The sequence below is a fragment of the Narcine bancroftii genome, chromosome 6, assembly GCF_036971445.1.
Source record: "Narcine bancroftii isolate sNarBan1 chromosome 6, sNarBan1.hap1, whole genome shotgun sequence".
NCBI classification, from domain to species: Eukaryota; Metazoa; Chordata; class Chondrichthyes; order Torpediniformes; family Narcinidae; genus Narcine; species Narcine bancroftii.
Window position 1 is genome coordinate 158290204 of NC_091474.1, and position 18388 is coordinate 158308591.

Consider the following 18388-nt stretch of genomic DNA (forward strand, 5'->3'; position numbering starts at 1 on the left):
TCCACACCAACCACCAATATGCCTATGTGGTGTACCCGGATGGGTCCAAGGACATTGTGTCCGTCTGGGACCTGGCACGCGTGGGAGATCCTGGGACTCCGGCCAACCAGCCAGTTCATCCACCACCCCATGACATATCATGTCACCCCTAATCCAGCTCCCCCCTCACGACATACCATGTCACCCTACTCCAGCCCCCGCCCCATCTGTCTCAGTTCAGTCACCAGGCACTCCATCCACTGACAATGACCAGACCATCCAGGAGTCAACAGCTGAGCCACAGCCATAGCTAAGATGGTCACAACAGTGGACAAGACCACCAGACAGACTGAATTTGTATTGAAGATGGAACCCACCACCCTGCTGGACTTCTTTTTAAGAGGTGGTGGAACTACTGCTAATACTGTTTGTATGTGTATGGCTGGCCCGCCCCTTGCTGATTGTACCCATGGCTCCTCCCCCTTGATTCCACTAATAAAGGCAGAAGCACCATAACCCTCTCCCAGAACAAGCTCAGGTGTCAGGTCAGCAACATGAGATGTGCCTTCTGTTTATGGTAATAAAAGCCTATCAGTCAGGTCACTTCTAGTCTTTGGGGTTATTGATAGGGCAACACTCTGCCCCCATTCTTGGTGTGAGGATCATTCATTAAAGACTGAGATGAGAAAATATTTTTTTTAATCCCAAGGAATTCTAGACCCAAGAGCAACAAGGAGGCTCAGTCACTGAGTATATTCCAGTCATATTTTTAAAAAAATCAAAGTGCTTGCATTCAGTGCAGGAAACTGACCCTGAAGTAAAGGTCACTGATCATTTCATTGAATTGCAGATTACAGGGCTAAGGGCTGAGGGACTTAGTCCTACTTATATTTTTATGTGAAGTTCAGGCAAAACAACAATGGTGAGACAATGCTTAGACAGTAATATGAAATAAAAGCTAAGTGGCATTTGTGATGAAGTATGGGTTAATAAATGAAAGCCATTGTGAGGGCTGCTGGGTGAATGATTCTGATACAAAATCCACAGACTGTACTACAGGCTTTAATTAGCTTAAACTTGTACACCAGTCTTAGTATCTTTGCTGGCTCTATGTGTTTGACTGTTCCCAAAGGGGCCAGCTCGAGTCTTTAAAAGGGCCAGTGATTGACAGCCGGAAGGTGGGGCCAGCCTCCCAGTTGCCTTCCTGCAGGTACAGCAGTTGCCCCCTGCAATAGGCTGGTAGGAGTGCAACCAGTGTCGTGGTTGTATCACCATAGCCATCAAAAATATATTAAAGGCAATGGAGTAGGAAGTCACATGGCACAAGATGGCAGTGGAGACAACTAGTCAACAAGTACTGCTGCAATGCTGTATCTGTAAATTAAAAATTAAATCATTGGAAAACACAGGGTAAGCTAAGAAATGTTCCAGTCAAGTACTTTCAGTCTTTGGATTTACAAAACCAAGGAACTCATGCTGGATACAAAAGAAAGCAAGTTTGTTATTTCAATGATGTTGTCAGGGCCTCAAAGGGAATGTGCAGGAGATTTACCAAAACTGACTAACATGGAGGAAGTTACTCCTTGGTTGACAGTGAGAAAATATCAACTTCAAGTGGTGAAGTAGGCAGTTTCCAATCACTGGAAAAATACCACCAACGCTGTTGCCACAGAATCCTCCAAATTCACTAAAGGAATAAGTGAATTAATATTGATATGGTTTCCCAGGCCAACATCCCCAGCACTGAGGCCCCCGTTAATCTCAGTCAGCTACATTAGGCAAGTTACATGGATCGCACACCTGACACCAGACTCCCAGAGCAGACACTCTATCCTGAGCTCTTTATGGGAAGAGATTATCAAGCAGACAGAGAGAAAACTGAACTAGAAGCAAGACATCCTTGAGTTTGAGACACTGCCAAACCAAAAGAGGTAGAGAATATGCCAGCTATGCTCACCTCCTTGATGTCAATAGAACCAAATGTACAGAGGGGTGTGCAGACAGCATGAATTCTTGTGCACCAGCAACCAAAGACAAGATTATTTTCCCCAGTGCATTTTGTTTCAAATTACACTTCAGAGAAGTTTCAAGTCAGACATCTAAATATTTAATAAATCATCAAGGCACTGCTATCAGAAATTAGATCTTTATGGTGTTTGGAAATGAATCACCAAAAAGAGAACCATATGATTTTATGTATGGCCTTTCTAATTATTCCTGGCTATGATACAACAGATAACATTCAACACAACAGTTCAAATTCAATTATTCACATTGAATTTTGAAGGCAAGTTTGAATCAAAATATCGAAGTGGTCGTGGATATTTTCTGAGTATTAACATTTCAAAGGTCAGACATCACATTTAAAGTAGTTGATCAACTATTCCCAGTAATTCCCGGGGCTACACAAGTACTCTGATACATTTTCCAACAAGTTTCCAAGAGCTGCCTTCTCAGACTAGACAGGATCCTTCATGATTCCAAGACATCCTTCTTTTTCTATGAAACACCACTTTAACTAATTATCGACACTTGTGGCCTTGTTAACTGCACATCTTTCATGTCAGGAAAGACGGGCCCAAACCTCACAACTAGTCTTCCAGCATTTGCTCTACTTGGAAGTGAAAGAAACAATTTGGCTCATTGCAGAGGCAGGGGGGACTGACATTTTTGCATCCAGCACTCTGATGTCAGATTCTTGGCTCCATCCCTGGTCTACATCTAATGTAGACCAGTGTTGTAAACAAAGAAGGGATGGGGTTGGTGGGGTCAAAGGAATCTCTGGAACTTGAAGGCTGATGAACACCACTCACCTAAAACAATGTTGCAAGGTAAGAGCTCTTCTCGTGATAGAAAGGAAGAGCTGCCAAAATAATCCAAATATAAGGTGTTAACTGTTCTTTATTGAAATTTCTAGCTTGGGGATACCCTTGGAGCTGCAAATCCTTGTGTTTTTAATTTTGACATTCTCGGTCTGTCAAAAACTAAGCTGGCTGCTGGAGAGCAGCTTCTGAGATCCAGGTTTCGAATTTGAGATTTATGAAGGTGTCCAAGAAGAGCAGGGCACCCAAAGGCCACTGATTACTGACAGCTTCCTAATCGCTTTGGGGTTTTGGAACCAGGGGTGGATGCCTCAAGTTCTGGTGTGCTGCTGGACAAAAGATCCTGTGGTCATGGAGGTTACAGAGAGATCCAGAGACACTTGAATTCTCTGAAAGGACTCTCATTTTCTTCTCTTTGTTGCCTTGGTGGCAAGCATTGGGTTGGTGCGACCTCTTTGTTTGCCTTTACAGGGAAAACAAAAGAAAACCTTTTTTATTCATTTTGTGCAATTAGCTAGGAACAGAATCTTGAAATGTGGAATATCCCCTTGCCTCCATTGCAGGAAATGTAGCTGCAATGGCCCCTGAATCTGAAAGCAAAAAATTCTTTATGTCGATGTGCCAAAGTCCAGCATTGAAATTATAATCCATGCCTGCCACATTCCAAATGTTAAAAATAAAGCAAATGAACTCAGTTCAGAATCTCACAAATTAATTACACAAGAATGAGTACTTTCACAGTTTAAGTGGTGAAAGTATTTAATTTTTGCTTCTACTACCTAAATGATGGGCTGAATACTGTATATCAAACAGAACAGCACAGGGGTCCTAGACCTTTAATTTCCATCAGAAGAAAGCAAAAATTCCATAATCATGCCTAATTCTTTGGGGTTCTGGATCGATTTGTCCCACTGAGACAGGGAAAAGTTGATAGAGTAAAGGATCCAAGATTGACAAGCGAGGCAGAACAGCTAATCAAGAGGAAGAAGGAAGTATACATAAGGTATAGAAAGCAAAAATCAAGCAAAAGAAGGGGCTGAGAAGAGAGAGAGAAGGGGAGCATAAGAAGGCTATGGCAAGCAGGATTAAGGAGAACCTGAAGGGATTGTCCAACAGAACAGAAAGATGAATAGAATGAGGAGGGACCTTGGTGAATGTGAAGTCAGCACTGAACAGGCTAATATGCTAGACTACGTCTAGAACCTGGTAGTGTTGGAGTTTCTAAAAAAAACATCAGGATAAATAAATCCTGAGGGATAGATGGGATAAGCTACAGATTACTATGGAAGTAAAACACAGAAGTCTGCTGATACCATGGTTGAGGTAAAATACATGACGCTGGAGAAACTCAGTGTACTTTATATAGCAAATATAAAAATACATAACCAACATTTCAGGCTTGAGCCTTCATCAAGTTATGAAAAAATGTAGGCAGTTGCTTGATCAAAATGGTGGGAGGTGGTGAGGGGAGCACAATTTAAAAGGCAGGAGGTAATAAGTGGATAAGGGAGGGAGGGCACAGCAGCAAGCAGCAGCAGGAGGGTTGGATCTGTGAATGGGGAGGGAAGGGGGAGGAGAGCTGGAGGAAAGAAGACAAAGGGGAAGGGAAGAGAGGGAGAACAGAGAGTAGGCTACCAGATATGGAGAATTTGATGTTAATGCCATCCGGTTGGAGAGTGCCCAGACGGAAAATTAAGTGTTGCTCATTTAATTTACGGGTGATTGGCATGTCAGCATGGGAGTGGGGTGCAGAGTTGAAGTGGTTGGCCACTGGGAGATCTCTGCCACTGATGCGAACAGAGCGAAGCTGCTCAATGAAGCAATCTACCAGTCTGTGACCAGTCTCTCCATGTAATAGAATGCTGCACCGGGAGCAATGGATGCAGAGATTGATGAAAGGAATGCAGTACATCTTGTACACGTAGAAGATCAAAATTTGTTTAACTGAAAAGAAACCTTCTGATAGTAGGGCACTGACAGCATCAGTATAATTTGCTTTTCTACTCACAGAACCTGCCTGGTCTGCTGAGTATTTCTGACATTTAAAAATATGCTGTAGCAGAATTTCATCACTAGCCATGAGATTTACAATACCAAAGAGAATTTGGCAGGATGAAAAATAAATTAGCTCAAGATAAAAATTAATGACTATGGGTTTGGTTTATAGATCTAAATGTGTGCTAACTCAAATCCTACTGTAGATTTGATTAAGGTAAACTTGTAGATTGTTTAAAGTATGCTTTATCTGTGAAAATGAATGAATATCCCAAGGATGAATTTGGGTTGTGTGGTAAACCACTGTTTTGGACTACGCCCAAGACTGATCCAACCCATTACCCCTTGCATGCTCCCTAGTCTTCTTCCATGATCAATTGATAAAATCAATTACCACAAAAGACTGAAATTGTGAAACTTTTTGTAATCCTTGGTTGTTATAAGACTGTACACAGTTGCTGGTATCAGTAGTGTTAAGCCTACTGTGTTTGTATGAGTGTTAACAGGGGCTAGTATCAGTACTGTTAAGTTCAATGTGACTGATTATACTGCATTTTGTGATCAAGAGTATTGGTGTATGTTATCACTGTTCCATGTGTTTTAATAAAGATCTTTCCTGTATTCAGCCTGTGTCCAGACTCACTGCTCTTTGAACCCACTGAATATTTTCCTTCCCAGACAACAGAAGGAAGAAAAGAAGGCAAGGAAAGATGAAGGAGCTCACTGCCTGTTCTGGAAGTCTTGCAAATGGGGGCTCCTACTCAAAGTGACTTTCACAAACGTATATCATGGTTATCCACAGTCCTGTTCAATGCAAAGAAAATGGTGTGGAACAATTTGTAGCCTAATATATTTGATTGTTCAGATGAATGTAGTAATACACCTTCCATGCAGGCCCTGAAAATGCGACAGACAAAATTATTATATTTTATTTTCTCCACAACCTATGGAACCTCTGGGGCTTCAGGAAAAATATTATTTCACTGGTTTCATTCATTTAATTATTTTTGATTTATTATGAAATTTAGGACGAGAATTTATCAAGTCTGGTCACGCTGAAAGCACTGAACAATTAATGCATAATACAATCCACATAAAGGTATTATAACCCCATAAAGCAGAAAATGTTTCCTTGAAGCAAAGCATTTTTCAAATTACTTAATTCAATAACAATCAACACAACTGCAACTCAACACTAGTACCACTATCTGATTAGATAAGACTATAATTCAAGGAGGATTAATGATATTATAATGAATAAAATGTAATGATATTACAATTAATTAAATTGCTAGTAAAAATGGCTCAAAACATCATAAAGAAGCAAAGTTATCACTGGGTAACAGGAGATGCAAAGGATGTGACAAGTCTTTCTTCTCATATCTGTTGAGGTTTACTAATTTTAAACCTGTACTGTTTGGTTTTGACTTCATAATTAATCAATATAATTTATTATCTAAGCAATTCAATATTGTCAGGAAAACATCCATTGACTTTTACCATTTACTGTATCCTGATGACTAATTGTTTCATCATGATTAGAAAGTTTGTAGTAAATTATTAGCGATAATTTCCAAATCATCTTGTACTTCATTAATGTATCAGAGTGTCAAAATTCTGATTTTCAGGTCTATTTGTGGGTTGGGGATGGAGGATGGGAGGAGGGGAGGGGGGGGTGGGCCTTGAATTTTATCTTTTCCATTGATCTAACAGCCATTCATTCCTCTCTAGGAACCAGCAGCAAACACTTGTACGATGGCTTTGCTCTAGCCCTGATACCTCACAACAAAAGTGATGAAACACCATCTACGATGGTGAGGAAATTTCAAGAAGATTGTTTTTGTTCTGTTCCACATAGAATATTTGACTTTCTCCCATGTAAATGAGAGAATTTGGTTGTGTTTTATTTTGCTTATTTTGCTTATTTTGTTCACAGATTAAAAAATAGAGAACTCTACATAATTTGGTCTGGCTGAAGAGTTCATCTAGCCTATGTATGATTGTCAGGCAGAAATTTCAGATGATTATTTATATTTTGTCTATAAAAGGTTTCTTCTGTATTATGAAGACATTGCATGCCTTGCTTTACCATTGAAAACTGAATGTTTAATTTATTTCTATTCATTCTCAGGATGTGAGCAGTCACTCACAAGGCCAGAATGCATTGCCCATTCCTGGCTGACCTTCAGCAGGTCGCACCAAACCACTTTCTCAAACTACTACAGTCCATACAACAAAGGTAGTTCTCAGGGAGATCATTCGAAGGCTTCCAGTGCAATGAAGAAACACCAATATATTTCTAAATCTAAATGATTCATAACTTGGATTGCAGTTTAAAGATTTACTAATGTCTGCTGCCTTTGGGAGCATTCTTTTTGGGAGGTGTTGCAGTAATAGCCTGAACAAATAACTGCAGGACATGATATGAATTGTGCACATAGCCATGGCACACAGATGATGGAGGGATTCAATGGATAGAGGTGTGATGAGATACTAATCAGGCTTTGTATTGGTGGAAATTGAATCACACAATTAAATGTTAAGAATAGTACCTTGGCTGTGTAATTGCCAAAACCAATTATGGTGTTATAAGTTTCACATTAACTACAAAATACCCACAATATCTTGACAATATTATCATTTGTTTTAGTACAGGTATTGCAATGTTTGATCTTAAAAAAGGCAAAACTTGCACACAGTTGCCTTATTGAAAGGGAAGTCCAGATAGGACACCTACTTCATTTTAAAATTATTGTTGCAATCTTAACAGATTATACTTACAATAAGTTTTATTTTGAAGGTTGTTGTATCTAGGTTTGTTACTGGAAGTGTGCAGGACTAGTGCATTTTCTTTTGAAGATATGTTTAAAGTCATTCATTTGAATGAAAAAAATAACCAATTCAGAAATAATGCACTTCCATTTAGGGTTTGATATGGAGTAGACGACTCTATCACACTCCATACTTTCAGTATACATTTTATAAAACTTTCTAAGTGGTGTCGAATTGCCTATCCATTTGAAATGGATACAGGAGCTAGAAAGATTGATAAAAGTGGAAAAAAATGGAAAAAAAAACCCAAGAAACTGGCTAATTCACAGGCAGCCCCGATTTATGAGGGCTCCTCCATAGCAGTTGAACAAATTTTTAAAAAAATCATCAGTGCAGGATTTACACATCTAGAATATAGACTTTTGGCTCCGAATCATGGGTCCTCTACCGGCATCACCTACGGCTCCTAGAACGCTTCCACCAGCGTTGTCTCCGCTCCATCCTCAACATCCATTGGAGCGCTTTCATCCCTAACGTCGAAGTACTCGAGATGGCAGAGGTCGACAGCATCGAGTCCACGCTGCTGAAGATCCAGCTGCGCTGGATGGGTCACGTCTCCAGAATGGAGGACCATCGCCTTCCCAAGATCGTGTTATATGGCGAGCTCTCCACTGGCCACCATGACAGAGGTGCACCAAAGAAAAGGTACAAGGACTGCCTAAAGAAATCTCTTGGTGCCTGCCACATTGACCACCGCCAGTGGGCTGATAACGCCTCAAACCGTGCATCTTGGCGCCTCACAGTTTGGCGGGCAGCAACCTCCTTTGAAGAAGACCGCAGAGCCCACCTCACTGACAAAAGGCAAAGGAGGAAAAACCCAACACCCAACCCCAACCAACCAATTTTCCCCTGCAACCGCTGCAACCGTGTCTGCCTGTCCCGCATCGGACTTGTCAGCCACAAACGAGCCTGCAGCTGACGTGGACTTTTTACCCCCTCCATAAATCTTCATCCGCGAAGCCAAGCCAAAGAAGAATATAGACTTTTGGAACTGGAAAATTGACTTGCATAGGTACAGCAGAGTCAGCCTGTATTTTTGATATCAAGTCTCTGCAATGGGGCTTAAATCCCATAACCTGCTGATTCTTGTTGTTTTATATGACAATTGACTGTGGCCATTCACTTTCAAAACTCTGCTGCTCATTCCTTAAGGGTCTGATGAGATGGTAGACTTGTTATCATTCCATAATGCTATAATTCTACCAATATATCATTCTACAGAAGTAAAAGGAAAACATTTCACCTCAGTAGAATCTACTTTAAAGGATCTGAACAACCGAGTCTGCCAACTGGAAAACAACAAGAGAGTAACAGTGAGAATTATTTGATTTATAAAGTTGAAGTAGGAGACAGAACCTGCATATTATAGGCTTGGCTGAAGATACTGAAACTGGTACACTTACTAAACTTTTCTCTGATTTGTTGGTAATGGTGTTTTGGGATGAGATGTTTCTGACACCACTGGAGTTTGACAAAGCACATCATTCATTATTCCCCAAGCCTATGTGGCAAAAACCACATTCAGTGATAAAAGTTACAGAGATAATACTTTGCTTTGAGTAGGAAAATCTAATCTCTACTGGAAGTTGGTGGGTTTCTAGAATTAATTAGCATGCTGTTGGTCTATTCGACAGCCATAGTGAGGTGGGATGGGAGAAGAAAAGGGGTGGGTTGATAGGACTCTGCATTGCCATGGTCCTTTATTATTGTTTTTTTGATCCAGCTTATGGAGTTGTAATTTCTGGTATCATAAGGCCATCTGCAGGCCAGAAGTCATTGTTCATACTACATGAACATCTGCACATGGATAATGGAATCTCTGAAATTATTTCAAAAAAAGCTTTTGATGAAATATCTATTTACAAACCTTGAACATTTTAATTTTGGTTCCTATTTTACTACATGGATTAAATTATTGTTTAATTTTTATAACTGAGTGATCATGGCTAATTATATTAAGTTCCTGAGTTGGAATGTGAAAGGCCTAAATCATCCAGTAAAATGAAAGAAAGTGGTTTCATATTTAAAACAACTTAATGCTGTGATTATATTTTTACAGCAGACACATATACACGACCTGATGTCATGGTGGAAAGGGCAGTAATATCATTCTTCCTTCCAAGCTAAATCTAGAGATGTATTGATTCTTATTAATCAGAATATTCTTTTTAGTATACATAATGCTATTTTGGATTCCCATGGTCATTTTGTTATTGCTTCAGGGAAATTACACAATAAAATGGTGGCTTTCACAAATGTTTATGCTCCCAATGTTGTTGATCTGGGCTTTTTGAATTTGTTTTCCTTCCTTGCTGGATTTAAGTTTATATTCGCTATTCTAGGTGGGAATTTCAAGTGCTGTTTGGACCCTATCCTAGATCGTTCATCTTCTAACCTGGCTACATTAAATAACTTTGCCTCATTAATCCATTCTTTTCCATCAGATTATGGCATTTCAGATCTCTAGCATTTTTTAAACTACTAATAGAGATTATTCTTTCTTTTCACAAGTTTATCACAGTATTATCATCAGATAAAGATTTTGTTAAATTTATGATCAGATAGTTTCTTTTTTGAAACTAATCTTTCCTCAGAAACCTCTAGTTTAGTTATATGGGATATTTTGAAGGCCTTTCTTTTGGGGGAAAATCATTTTGTACACTGTTAAATAAAAAAAAGACTAATAAAGAAAGATTTGAGTTAATTAAACTAATTAAACAGTTAGATCCCCCTCCACGTCCTCCCCCTCCACGTCCTCCCCCTCCACGTCCTCCCCCTCAAAAGATGCTCACAAACTCAAGCTAGCATGCTGGAACATCAGAACCATGCTAGACAAGGCTGACAGCCACCGACCTGAATGTCGGTCTGCCCTCATTGCACATGAACTCCTCAGACTTGACATCGACATAGACGCTCTCAGTGAAGTCCGCCTGGCAGATGTAGGCAGCCTCCAAGAACGCGGCGCGGGCTACACACTCTACTGGTCTGGCAAGCCTTCGGATGAACGATGCCTATCTGGTGTAGGCTTCATGGTCAAGAGCTTCATTGCCTCCAAACTCGAAAACCTTCCGACAGGCCTCTCGGACCGAATCATGTCCATGCGACTCCCCCTTCAAAACAAGTGTCACATCACCCTCATCAGTGTCTATGCTCCAACCCTCCAGGCGGAACCAGCAGAAAAGGACAAGTTCTACACCGACCTGCGCAACCTCATCCAACGCACCCCTACAGCCGACAAGGTTGTCATCCTGGGCGACTTCAACGCTCGTGTCGGCAAAGACTCAGAAACCTGGCCAGGAATCCTGGGCAAGCATGGCGTCGGCAAGTGCAACGACAATGGGCGCCTCCTGTTGGAGCTCTGCGCAGAACAGCGGCTTGTCATTACAAACACCCTTTTTCAGCAGAGGGACAGCCTTAAGACCACCTGGATGCATCCCCGATCCAAACACTGGCACCTCCTGGACTACATCCTGGTGCGAGAAAGTGACAAACGAGATGTGATCCACACCAGGGTCATGCCTAGCGCGGAATGCCACACTGACCACCGGCTGGTTCGCTGCAAGCTCAACCTTCACTTCAAGCCAAAGCCCAGGAACAATAAAGCCCCCAGAAAGAGGTTCAATGTTGGAAACCTGCAGTCAGACGAAGCGAGAGGAAACTTCCAGGCAAACCTCAAAGCAAAGCTCGACGATGCAACCCGCCTCACGGACCCGTCCCCTGAAACCCTCTGGGATCAGTTGAAGACTACCATACTGCAATCCACTGAAGAGGTACTGGGCTTCTCCTCCAGGAAAAACAAGGACTGGTTTGACGAAAACAGCCAGGAAATCCAGGAGCTGCTGGCAAAGAAGCGAGCTTCCCACCAGGCTCACCTTACAAAGCCGTCCTGTCCAGAGAAGAAACAAGCCTTCCGTCGCGCATGCAGCCATCTTCAGCGCAAACTCAGGGAGATCCAAAATGAGTGGTGGACTAGCCTCGCCAAACGAACCCAGCTCAGCGTGGACATTGGCGACTTCAGGGGTTTCTACAAGGCTCTAAAGGCTGTGTACGGCCCCTCACCCCAAGTCCAAAGTCCGCTGCGCAGCTCAGACGGCAAAGTCCTCCTCAGCGACAAGATCTCCATCCTCAACCGATGGTCAGAACACTTCCAATCTCTTTTCAGTGCCAACCGCTCAGTCCAAGATTCCGCCCTGCTCCAGCTCCCTCAACAGCCCCTAAGGCTAGAGCTGGATGAGGTTCCCACCCTGGATGAGACATATAAGACAATCGAACAACTGAAAAGTGGCAAAGCAGCAGGTATGGATGGAATCCCCCCAGAAGTCTGGAAGGCTGGCGGCAAAACTCTGCATGCCAAACTGCATGAGTTTTTCAAGCTTTGTTGGGACCAAGGTAAACTGCCTCAGGATCTTCGTGATGCCACCATCATCACCCTGTACAAAAACAAAGGCGAGAAATCAGACTGTTCAAACTACAGGGGAATCACGTTGCTCTCCATTGCAGGCAAAATCTTCGCTAGGATTCTACTAAATAGAATAATACCTAGTGTCGCCGAGAATATTCTCCCAGAATCACAGTGCGGCTTTCGCGCAAACAGAGGAACTACTGACATGGTCTTTGCCCTCAGACAGCTCCAAGAAAAGTGCAGAGAACAAAACAAAGGACTCTACATCACCTTTGTTGACCTCACCAAAGCCTTCGACACCGTGAGCAGGAAAGGGCTTTGGCAAATACTAGAGCGCATCGGATGTCCCCCAAAGTTCCTCAACATGATTATCCAACTGCACGAAAACCAACAAGGTCGGGTCAGATACAGCAATGAGCTCTCTGAACCCTTCTCCATTAACAATGGCGTGAAGCAAGGCTGTGTTCTCGCACCAACCCTCTTTTCAATCTTCTTCAGCATGATGCTGAACCAAGCCATGAAAGACCCCAACAATGAAGACGCTGTTTACATCCGGTACCGCACGGATGGCAGTCTCTTCAATCTGAGGCACCTGCAAGCTCACACCAAGACACAAGAGAAACTTGTCCGTGAACTACTCTTTGCAGACGATGCCGCTTTAGTTGCCCATTCAGAGCCAGCTCTTCAGCGCTTGACGTCCTGCTTTGCGGAAACTGCCAAAATGTTTGGCCTGGAAGTCAGCCTGAAGAAAACTGAGGTCCTCCATCAGCCAGCTCCCCACCATGACTACCAGCCCCCCACATCTCCATCGGGCACACAAAACTCAAAACGGTCAACCAGTTTACCTATCTCGGCTGCACCATTTCATCAGATGCAAGGATCGACAATGAGATAGACAACAGACTCGCCAAGGCAAATAGCGCCTTTGGAAGACTTCACAAAAGAGTCTGGAAAAACAACCAACTGAAAAACCTCACAAAGATAAGCTTATACAGAGCCGTTGTCATACCCACACTCCTGTTCGGCTCCGAATCATGGGTCCTCTACCGGCACCACCTACGGCTCCTAGAACGCTTCCACCAGCGTTGTCTCCGCTCCATCCTCAACATCCATTGGAGCGCTTTCATCCCTAACGTCGAAGTACTCGAGATGGCAGAGGTCGACAGCATCAAGTCCACGCTGCTGAAGATCCAGCTGCGCTGGATGGGTCACGTCTCCAGAATGGAGGACCATCGCCTTCCCAAGATCGTGTTATATGGCGAGCTCTCCACTGGCCACCGTGACAGAGGTGCACCAAAGAAAAGGTACAAGGACTGCCTAAAGAAATCTCTTGGTGCCTGCCACATTGACCACCGCCAGTGGGCTGATAACGCCTCAAACCGTGCATCTTGGCGCCTCACAGTTTGGTGGGCAGCAACCTCCATTGAAGAAGACCGCAGAGCCCACCTCACTGACAAAAGGCAAAGGAGGAAAAACCCAACACCCAACCCCAACCAACCAATTTTCCCCTGCAACCGCTGCAATCGTGTCTGCCTGTCCCGCATCGGACTTGTCAGCCACAAACGAGCCTGCAGCTGACGTGGACTTTTTACCCCCTCCATAAATCTTCGTCCGCGAAGCCAAGCCAAAGAGAAACAGTTAGATCAACAATAGGCTCAAACTAAAAATTCAAATGTTTACAAAATGGATTGAACATAAACCTAAATTTGATCTTCTCTTACTATATCCAGACAAATGCAAACTTTTGAAATCTAAAAGTCAATTTTACATTCATGGTGATAAATCTGGTAAGTTTTTGGCCAGCCAACTAAGAGGATTTGGTGCTAAGTGGCAAAATGCAAAGGTTTGTAAAGATAATGGTATTATAACTTCAGATCATTCTGAGATAAATGATGGAATTAAAGTATTTTACTTTAAATTATACTCGAGATACTTCTGAATGTAAGAATGATGGTAATTTGATGAAGATTTTTTTTTAGGCAGATTGAATATCCCCAAGAGTTCTTCAGATAGATTAGAATGGATGAATCTATCTCGCAAGATGAAATAAAGTTTGCTCTTTGCTCCTTACAATCTGGAAAGGCCCTGGATCAGAGGGGTATCCTGTGGAATTTTAAAAATTATTTTCTCAATTGCTCACACCTTACCTAAAGGTTGTCTTTGCAGACTTGTTTCAACAGGGCAAGCTTCCAGATTTATTAATGAGGCTTGCATATCTTGAATTGCGCCAAAAGTTACAGACATAGCTGAATGTTCCTCCTATTAAATGTTGTTTCTAAAATTTTAGCTAATAGGATGGAAAAAATTACTATCAGTTATTTCTAAAGATCAGATAGGGTTAATTAAAAAACAATATTCCTATTTTAATAAATGTCACTTACAAAGAAACACACACACACACACACTTTGTGGCAGGTTAAGCTCACTCCTTTATTAGAGATGGAAAGGCTGCTTTTATACTGTTCAAGTTCCCGCTGTTTTTGCTGATTGACTGAGTCATTCATATGAATAATAATAGCGGGTGGGAACATCCATGAATATGAATGCCCTTCTTCCCCAGCCTGTTTCTGCTAAGCTAATTGGGCAGCTTGACCAACGCCATTTTAGGACTGTTGGTCTGATGCTACCCCAGCTTCTACCCCCACCGGTTCATTGTCCTGGGAGTCGCTTTAGCAATCTCTGTCCGTGTCTGCTGTCATGCAATGTGCCGGCCTAATCTCCACAATTGTGGGCCGCCACACTTAATGAATATTATGGACTTGTCCTCTGGGAATACTCCTGAATGCATTCTTTCATTGGATGCAAAAATAGCTTTTGATGAAATATCTGTTCATAAACCTTGAAAATTTTAATTTTGGTTCTTATTTTATTACATAGATTAAATTATTGTATTTTTGGCCATCTGCCACAATTCTTACTAATTTACAACAATCTCGGCCTTTCAATCTGCAATGTGGCACTCATCGAGGATGCCCGTTAAGTCTTTTATTATTTGATCTTGTGATTGAACCATTGGCAATTCCATTTTGTGAGTGTGAGGACATTGTGAGGATATGGAGGAAAGGGATTGAACATAAGGTCTCCCTTTATCAGATGATCTTTTACTTTTCATCTTAGATCGAGTTGCCTCGCTCCCCATCTACTGTCATTACTTTCACAATTCAGTCAATTTTCAGGATATAAATTGAATGTGCATAAAAGTGAACAACTTTTATTGAATTCTCCTGCAGCAATGTTTGATGGTTCTCCTCTTAAGATTGTTAAAAGTCAATTTACCTATCTTGGTATTAGAATTACAAAGAATCGTAAACATTTTTTAAGGAGAATTACTTGCTATGCTTAAACAAGTGAAACATTCTTTGACCTTTGTCTATAACTTTAGTTGGCCACATAAATTCTGTTAAAATGAATATCTGATTGACATTTTTATATCTTTTATAATCTTTTCCAATTTTTGTTGCTAAATCATTTTTGACTTACTTGACTTGGCCATATAATCTTACTTACGTATGAAAGGGTAAAGATACTCACCTTAATAACATTCTTCTACAAGGATCTAAGAGAGAGGGTGGAATGGCTCTGTCTAACTTTAGATTTTACTATTGGGCAGTAAATATATGAAGTCTTATCTTTTGGTCTTGTTTTCATAATCTTTCTGACTGCCCACTCTAGATATCAATGGAGCTGAATTCCCCCCAAAACTTTTCTCATTTAGTGCCTCTCAGCTCTTCACTTCCATTTTCAACTAAGTTAATAGAAAATCCAATTGATAAATATGCCATGAGAATTTGGACACAGTTTAGAAAACATTTTGCATGTCATAATTCTCTCTCTCAAGCCCTATCATATTCAATTATTTTTTCAGCCTTCATTGCATGATGCTATATTTCAGAGATGGTATACAGAGGGTGTTCCAAGTTTTAAGGATCTGTTCATTGATGGATATTTTGCATCATTTGAGCAGCTTTCTGCTAAATTTAATCTGCCCAAATCTCAATTTTTTAGATATTTGAAAGTTGGCATTTTCTTGAATCACAATTATTTGATTTCCCAAGAGAGACTGAATCAAATTTTGTAGATTCATTTTTTTTTTAGTTTAATGTTTTCTCATAAAGGATTAATATCTATTATTTATGAGAAATTGTTATGTCTAAATTAGACTTCATTAGTTAAAATTAAAAATTATTGGGAACAGGATTTAAATTTGACCATATCAGATGTGGATTGGGACATAATTCTTAAGTTGGTTACAATAATGTGACAATAATGGAACCTTTACCTTTACATTTTTTTGTCATTAGCTCTTCCTTTATACAAAAGTATATAGTACTTGCAATATGAATTATGGATATGATTTACAACCAATGTATGTTTTTATATACTGAATGTTTTATTAATTTTGCATAACTATCCTTATCATTTTATTGAATTGTATTATTTGTATCAGTTCTTTATTAAAATCAATAAAATATTTTAATAATAAAAATAAATAATGCAAATAAAAAACCCTAAACATTTAAATCAGACAAATGCTATCAAAGAAAGTTCCAGAAACAACAATGTTGGTGCTGGAAGCTATTATTTTACAGGTGTGCACTTTATCATGTTGACAAGAGGAACAGCTTAATCCTTTCTTTGATTCTGTACTGGAAATGTTGCATTGCTACCACAATCCTGAAGGTTTCCAGTACATCCCCAGAAATTCAAAATACTCTAATGCTCTGGAGAATTTATCTGAAACTAAAATTGGAAGAATGTCTGAAAATACAGGAAATTGCTTATTTGCTTTTTTTCTAAATCCCTGCAAATGTTTTCTGTTAATGCTTCTTATTAGAAGGCCCAGGACAGAGAATTGATGATGGCGTTCTAGTTGTTATTATATATACATATATGCATGCACGTATGTCCACACGCACACATACACACACATGCGCGCGCAGTGTGTGTGTGTGTGTGTGTGTGTGTGTGTGTGTGTGTGTGTGTGTGTGTGTGTGTGTGTGTGTGTGTATATATATATATATATATAAAACAATGCCATACCCCTCTTTAATTGTTTCTCCCTCTATAAAGGTGTACACTGCCTACAGGTAGAAGGAACACCAATGACTGCCTCCCAGCAGACAGTATCATTAACTCTGTAAATGACAAGATTTGATAAACAAGCAGCTAGAAAATGCATCATAGTGAAATTAATTTTGTGACATGATCTTATTCATTACAATTGGCAGGGTATAAATTTAGCCACAAAAGAATTGCTGGAAGCCTACCTTGTCTTATAGTTTTCATATACTGTAATACAGAACATGAGTCAAATATCAATTATCCTTTGTCTTAAATAATTCTCAAAAAAGTGAAGTATCACTATGAGAATTTCATCTCATATTCTAATACTGAGATATACTTTGTAATTATCTAAATAGACCAATTTCTTCCAGTTGTAAAAAAAACAAAAATAAGAACAAAAGAAAAAACAAATAACAAATTTAAAAAAACATATTAATCTAACCGCTCCCACTAAACATGGTCACCAGCAAATATTGTCTTGGAGAAAGAAGCTCCTTTTTTTAACCTGTACATTGATTTTTAATACCTCAATTTATTTGGAACTTATTAAAGATCTGTTCAATAGCTTATTAGTCCTGAAATTCAACCTGTTTGCTATTTTAGGTCATTTGTTGAAACTCACATTGACACTATATACTTTGGAAGATATATTACACCAAGTTTATATCTCCGTTCCAATGCCCGAGCTTCTGTTACAGTAGTTCAAGCACATTGTCTGCTAAGCCACATGTTCATTCACAATTGATTACATATTGGCTGCTCTGCCATGCCTTTAACAGCTAGAATACTTTTGATTGAACAGTTTGAGTCTTGTCCATAGTGCACTTTGGATCACAACTCTCTCGGCCACTCCAAAACATTCAATTTCATTATTGATAAATTAGATGACTGTTATTAATAATGATGGCTTACTAATACAAAACAGCTGCGGATTATATATTGCTACACAAAACTGATACCAAATCTTGTCCATTAAATTGGAGGGTTATGTCCATGAATCACAAAAACAGATGTCAGTTCCCAATGGCGTTTCACAAGAGAATATGGTAAAAGAATTATGGAAACTGAAGAAGAACATTTCACTTGACTGTTTGACAAATGAAATACCTACAATATTACTATCCAATAAATCATTTCTTGATGGGCCTTGCCATAAAACATTTAAGCAATTCTCTGCCCTTCAAAATTGCATGGGATCATGAGCACCCATTATTATTTTGAAAATGCAATTGGCATCAGATTCAATGCATTTTATGAAGGGGCTTCACTGGAATATTGCAAAAATCATCCTGTA